Below are 7,105 nucleotides of genomic sequence, written 5' to 3'. Positions count from 1 at the left end.
GGAGTCCGAGAAGAATGTCGTCGAAAGGCCGCCAACTCAACCTTTTAGCCTATATTTTACTATAATTGTATGCATATGTAGGTTGTGAGTGCTTTGGGCGTTGCCGGATGTGGCATTTTAAATTATCCTAAATATGTAAGACAATTATTAACCGTTGCCATTGGAAAATTGCCTCAATGGCAAGCAGAGCGCGCGCAGGGACGCCGGAGCTGAAAGTGCAACTAATCCTGGGTGGTTTTGGTAATTCTTAGCAACATATAGCTCATTGAACTAATACTCTTTCAAGATGATCATTTCAGAAAGTTCAATGATTGGCATGGCATGGACTAGAGATGTGGACCCCTCAAAATGCTAAGGACACATATTGGCAAAAGCACAAGACTCTACTTTTTCATTTTTAGTGATCCAAGACCACATTGAGTCCATAGGAAAAGCCAATACTATTAAAAGGGGATGAGGTGTTGCTTAATGGCTTGCTTGCTCAAAATGCTTAGTGATATGCTCCAAAACCCTCAACCACTTTCTCATTTCCACATATGTCCTAAACCTAAAGTCAAACTCGGCCCACCGATTTGATCTATCCGGCGCCACCGAGTTCACTTGACATAGCCATAGCCAGAAACCCTAATCAGTTCGGTCTCACCGATAGGGATCTCGATCTCACCGAGATGGGATTGCAAACTCTCTGTTTCCCTTCGTAATGTTTTAGTCTAACCAAAATGAGCGATCGGTCCCACCGAGTTCGCAATCTAAACTCTCTGTTTCCTTTTCGTAATGTTTCAGTCTCACCAAAATGAGCGATCGGTCCCACCGAGTTTGCCTGACCAACCCTCTGTTTGCCTGTTACTGAAATCGGTTTCACCGAGTTCATGTGATCAGTCTCATCGAGACCAAGTTATGCCCTAACCCTAGCATATCGGTCCCACCGAGTTGACCATGTCGGTCCCACCGAAAAACCTAACGTTCACATTTTGAACTAAATCGGTCTGACTGAGTTTCACTATTCGGTCCCACCGAGTTTGGTAAATTGTGTGTAACGGTTAGATTTTGTGTGGACGCTATATATACCCCTCAACCCTTCCTCCATTCGTGAGGAGAGCCATCAGAACGTGCCTACACTTCCAACATTCATTTTCTGAGAGAGAACCACCTACTCATGTGTTGACACCAAGGTATTCCAATCCAACCACAAGAATATTGATAGCCTTCCCCAAGTTGCTTTCCACTCAAATCATCTTTCCACCAAATCCAAATCTGTGAGAGAGAATTGAGTGTTGGGAGACTATCATTTGAAGCACAAGAGCAAGGAGTTCATCATCAAAACACCATCTATTACCTCTTGGAGAGTGGTGTCTCCTAGATTGGTCAGGTGTCACTTGGGAGCCTCCGTCAAGATTGTGGAGTTGAACCAAGGTGTTTGTAAGGGCAAGGAGATCGCCTACTTCATGAAGATCTACCCAAGTGAGGCAAGTCCTTCAAGGGCGATGGCCATGGTGGGATAGACAAGGTTGCTTCTTCATGGACCCTTCGTGGGTGGAGCCCTCCGTGGACTCGCGCAACCTTTACCCTTCGTGGGTTGAAGTCTCCGTCAACGTGGATGTACGATAGCACCACCTATCAGAACCACGCCAAAAATCTCTGTGTCTACATCGCGTTTGCTCCCTCCAAACTCCTCCCCCTTAACTTCATATGCAATGATTTAAATTTTGTTGCTGTACTCTTAGAATTGTATGTGTAGGTTGATTGCTTGACTTGTGATAAGTTGCTAAAATCTGCCAAGACATAAAATTGGGAAAAGGCTAGATTTTTATTTGGTCAAGTAGTCTAATCACCCCCCTCTAGACATACTTCGATCCTACAAGTGGTATCAGAGCTTTGGTCTCCATTTGCCTTGATTTCCATAGCTTTGGTGATCATAGCCTTGGTTTCACAACCTAGGAGAGTAGGGCGTCTAGCGAGGGAAATTACCACCGTAGAGGTCCTTACTTTGATGGTACTAATTTCGCTAGTTGGAAGCATAAGATGAAAATGCACATTCTCGGACATAACCTCGCCGTTTGGGCTATTGTGTGTATTGGCTTGCAAGGTGAATTCTTTGATGGGAGATGTGACGCCCCCGATTTGACCGTACACTAATCATGCACGCAAATGTGTACGATCAAGATCAGGGACTCACGGGAAGATATCACAACACAACTCTACAACATAAATAAGTCATACAAGCATCATAATACAAGCCAGGGGCCTCGAGGGCTCGAATACAATTGCTCGATCATAGACGAGTCAGCGGAAGCAACAATATCTGAGTACAGACATAAGTTAAACAAGTTTGCCTTAAGAAGGCTAGCACAAAAGTAGCAACGATCGAAAAGGCAAGGCCTCCTGCCTGGGACCTCCTAACTACTCCTCAAAGCCGAACTCCATGTAGAATCATCCTCGGGATCTCTAGCTCCTGGACTCCAGCATCTGGTTGCGACAATCAGGTATAGGAAGGGGAAAAGAGGGAGAAAAGCAACCGTGAGTACTCATCCAAAGTACTCGCAAGCAAGGAGCTACACTACATATGCATGGGTATATGTGTAAAGGGCCATATCAGTGGACTGAACTGCAGAATGCCAGAATAAGGGGGGATAGCTAGTCCTGTCGAAGACTACGCTTCTGGCCACCTCCATCTTGCAGCATGTAGAAGAGAGTAGATGGTAAGTTCACCAAGTAGCATCGCATAGCATAATCCTACCCGGCGATCCCCTCCTCGTCACCCTGTTAGAGAGCGATCACCGGGTTATATCTGGCACTTGGAAGGGTGTGTTTTATTAAGTATCCAGTTCTAGTTGTCATAAGGTCAAGGTACAACTCCGGGTCGTCCTTTTACCGAGGGACACGGCTATTCGAATAGATAAACTTCCCTGCAGGGGTGCACCACATAACCCAACACGCTCGATCCCATTTGGCCGGACACACTTTTCTGGGTCTGCTTCCGGCCGCGGAAGATCAACACGTCGCAGCCCCACCTAGGCTCAACAGAGAGGTCAACACGCCGGTCTAAATCCTATGCGCGCAGGGGTCTGGGCCCATCGCCCATTGCACACCTGCGCGTTGCGTGCGCGGCCGGAAGCAGACCTAGCCTAGTAGGCGTTCCAGTCCAATCCGGCGCGCGCCGCTCCGTCGCTGATGTCAAGAAGAGCTTCGGCTGATACCACGACGTCGGGATACCCATAACTACTCCCGCGTAGATGGTTAGTGCGTATAGACCAAATGGCCAGACTCAGATCAAATACCAAGATCTCGTTAAGCGTGTTAAGTATCTACGAACGCCGACCAGGGCCAGGCCCACCTCTCTCCTAGGTGGTCTCAACCTGCCCTGTCGCTCCGCCACAAAGTAACAGTCGGGGGCCGTCAGGAACCCAGGCCCACCTCTACCGGGGTGGAGCCACCTGTCCTTTCAGCCCCCTCATCAGAATCACTTGCGGGTACTCCTCGAGCCGACCCGACTTTGGTCACCACATGTGTCATGTATATAATGTATATAGTATATACCCATGATCACCTCCCGAAGTGATCACGACCCAGTAGTATAGCATGGCAGACGGATAAGAGTGTAGGGCCACTGATGGAACACTAGCATCCTATAATAAGCAGTAGGATAGCAGGTAAGGGTAACAACTGTAGCAACAATGACAGGCTATGCATCAGGATAGGATTAACGGAAAGCAGTAACATGCTACACTACTCTAATGCAAGCAGTATAGAGAAGAATAGACGGTATCTGGTGATCAGGGGGGCTTGCCTGGTTGCTCAGACAAGAAGGAGGGGTCGTCAGTGACGTAGTCGACCACAGGGGCATCAGCATCGTCACGGGGTCTACCGAAGAGAAGAGGGGGGAGAAACAGTAAATACATAGCAAGCAAGTGCATAACAGGACAACAGGCAGAGATAGACGTGTTCTAACGCGGTATGAGGTGATACCGGTGAAGGGGGGAAACATCCGGGAAAGTATCCCCGGTGTTTCACGTTTTCGGACAGATGAACCGGAGGTGAAATGTTGCAGGTTCACTATGCTAGGCACGCGTGGCGGACGAACGGACTGCGTAATCGGATTCGTCTCGTCGTTCTGAGCAACTTTCATGTAGAAAGTATTTTCATCCGAGTTACAGATTATTTTATATGATTTTCTAAAGATTTAATCATTTTCTGAATTTTCATTAATTATTTAATTCAACATTATCCAAAACAGTGTTGCGATGACATCAGCATGACATCATGCTGACGTCAGCAGTCATCTGACACGTGGGTCCCACATGTCATAGACTGATTAGGGTAATTAGGGATAACTATTAATTAAAGTAATTAATTAAATTAGATTAATCTAAACAGGGTTAATTAACTAACTAATTAATTATTTTTATTTATTATATATATTTTTTAATTCCTTTTTTTCCTTTTTTTTAATTACGTTCTGGGCGCGGGGCCCACCTGTCTGTGGCCCATAGGGGGTTCGGGCGCAGGGGCAGTGGATCGAGGGCGCGGGGCCCCACCTAGTAGTGGCCCAGGGGCCTAACGGCGCTGGGCACTAACGGGGCGGGTCGGGCGTTGCGGCGCCCGACTGGGCGTTCGCCCAGATCGCCGAGGCGAGGAGGGCCGGGGCACCGGCGAACAGGCGCGGGTCGCGCGAGGCCAGGAGGGCGAGGCCGCAGTGGGCGCAGCCGACGCGGTCAGACGCCGGAGAGCTGGGCGGGCGAAGGATGGCCAGCATGGCGGTGGGACGAGGGGAGCAGGGGGAGGCGGCCACGGTGGGCACGCACGGGACGGGGCGCGTGCGAGGCGCGGCCACGGTGGGCGCGCGCGAGACGGCGGCCCAGGTACGGGACGGGGAGGAGGCCGCGGCCACGAGCCGAACGCGGCGACCGCGGTGAGCGCGCGTACCGGGGCGGTGGTTAGGGGCAAGCGCCGGTGCGGTGAGCACGTTCGGGGTCCGGTCGGCGAGGGTGCACGGCGACGGAGGGGAAGAGGAGGAGGGGGAGGTGCTCGCACGAAGACGAGCGCGGCGGCGGTGCTCACATTGCCGGTAGGGGAGTGGCAGCGGGGCGCGAGGTGGAGGTCGGGGACGTCGCGCGTAGAGGGAAGCAGGCCGGCGAGGGAGTCCGGGCGGCTATGGACGAGGGCGAGGCGATGCGGCGTCGCGGCGAGGCGGCACCGGGCGGCGTCGGCGGCTTCGGGTCCTCGTGCGGCGGCGGTGGTCGACGACGACGGGTGGCGATCCGATCCCCCTGATCCAATCGGGGGGGCGCAGAGGAGGGGAGAGGGGGAGGCGCAGAGGGCGACGAGGCGACGTCAGCAGGGCGGCGCCGGCGACGGGCGCCGTCGTCGAGGTCGCGGGGGGCGCGGGATCGGGGCGATCCCGATCCAGATCGGGGAGGAGTGGTCGATGTGGGGGGGGGGGGAGTGGGTGCGTGGGGTAGGTTAGGGTTTTGGGTGAGTGGATAAGGGGAGTGGGGGGAGTGGCCGGCTGGGCCTGGTGGTTTGGCCCAGTGGGGCTGTGGCCTGCTGGGCCGGAGCCCAGTGGGGGGGGGGGTTGCTCTCTCCTTTTTTTAGCTTTGTTTTATTTCTACTTTTTCTTTTCTGCTTTCTTTCATCTATTTAATAATTTATAGTTTTACAAAAGTAAAACCCGTACCTAAAATAGAGTTAGAACTCCAACTACTTTCACAGAAAGTTTTACCCCTGATCAAAATAGTTTAGCAATTTATAATATTTAAAAGGTATTTATTTAATAGTTTTACCTGCTGTTTTAATCATTTAAGTGCATTTAAACCTTTTATAAAAATGTGGTTTCTCCACAATAATTACCTATGCATTATTTGGCAACACCCCAACATTTAAGTTTTAATATTTGTAAAATCTTTACCGTTTGACTTTATTTTTAGTTTGAATTTCGAATCGATTTTGAACTAACACAAGATTAACAACAGTAATCGTGGTGACGTGGCATCATTAACGTGGGATTACTGTAGCCTAATTATCCGGGCGTCACAATTCTCCTCCACTACAAGAAATCTCGTCCCGAGATTTAAGAGGGGAGTACGGGGGAAAGTTCTGGTTACGGAATTCTAATGAATCTTCTCGGTCTTGGTTGCTCTTCTCGAAGAAGTTGATCCGTTACGTTGATGTCTTCATTTTTCCTGCTCAAGGTCATCATGATGAATCTGGCATCCTTTCTTCGTGAACTCCATCGTACTTACGAAGGACAAGGTGTAACTTCGGAATAACAGACCTCTGAACGGTTGACTATCTGGTCGATAACATCGGGGAAGGTGGCGGAAAGTAACTCTCGAATGGAAATTTAAGACAATATCGAGAGCAAAGTAAGGAGGTATCATGGGGAAGTTTCGAGCGGGCAGGCAATCGTTCGATGCCTGAAGGGTCCAGAGCAACGGGAATAAGTATCGTGTCTGATACCAAAATTGATGATCTCACGAAAGGTGGCACGTGAATTACATATGAAGCCAAGCATGAGGAATAACCTTGGGAACAGGGGTGTACAAGAGAGTCAGGTTTCGATCCTGTGGAACTGTGGGTTATGGGCCCACCATGTGGTTTTTTTATAGGAGCAGTGACATCTTGCACGGACATGATAGCAAGGCATGTCAGAGAGTACCCTGTCAGTTATGTCGGCAACACGTTGGTACCAAGGGCGAGGGACGAAGAGAACCATTTTCCTGCTCGTCGAAACGAGGCGGACCATTAGGCAAAGTTCTCGTCCATTGGTGGCTACCGGGATGTCATCAACAATAGTAACAGGGTCTTGCTGACAGAATTGTACACCGAGGTGTTTACATAAGCAGGAGAATATTACTGCTTAGATCATATAGAACTCAAGAAGGGTTAAACAAAACAATGGAAAGGAAAATATCATTATCAGATTAAACAGAACAATGGAAAGGAAAATGTGTTTAAACACATATTTCAAGGGTATATTCTTCCCAAGGGTAAGCAGAGCATGATATCCATGTCGGGATATAACGTAGAAAACCCTTTAGGAAAGAGGAGAGAAATTTCATGCCATTACCCATACAACGGTGTTTGGATAATTGATAAAGAAAGTTTA

This window comes from Aegilops tauschii, chromosome 5 (assembly GCF_002575655.3).
Source record: "Aegilops tauschii subsp. strangulata cultivar AL8/78 chromosome 5, Aet v6.0, whole genome shotgun sequence".
Taxonomy (NCBI): domain Eukaryota; kingdom Viridiplantae; phylum Streptophyta; class Magnoliopsida; order Poales; family Poaceae; genus Aegilops; species Aegilops tauschii.
The sequence above is the reverse complement of the archived record's forward strand: the minus strand, read 5'-3'. Positions refer to the sequence as shown.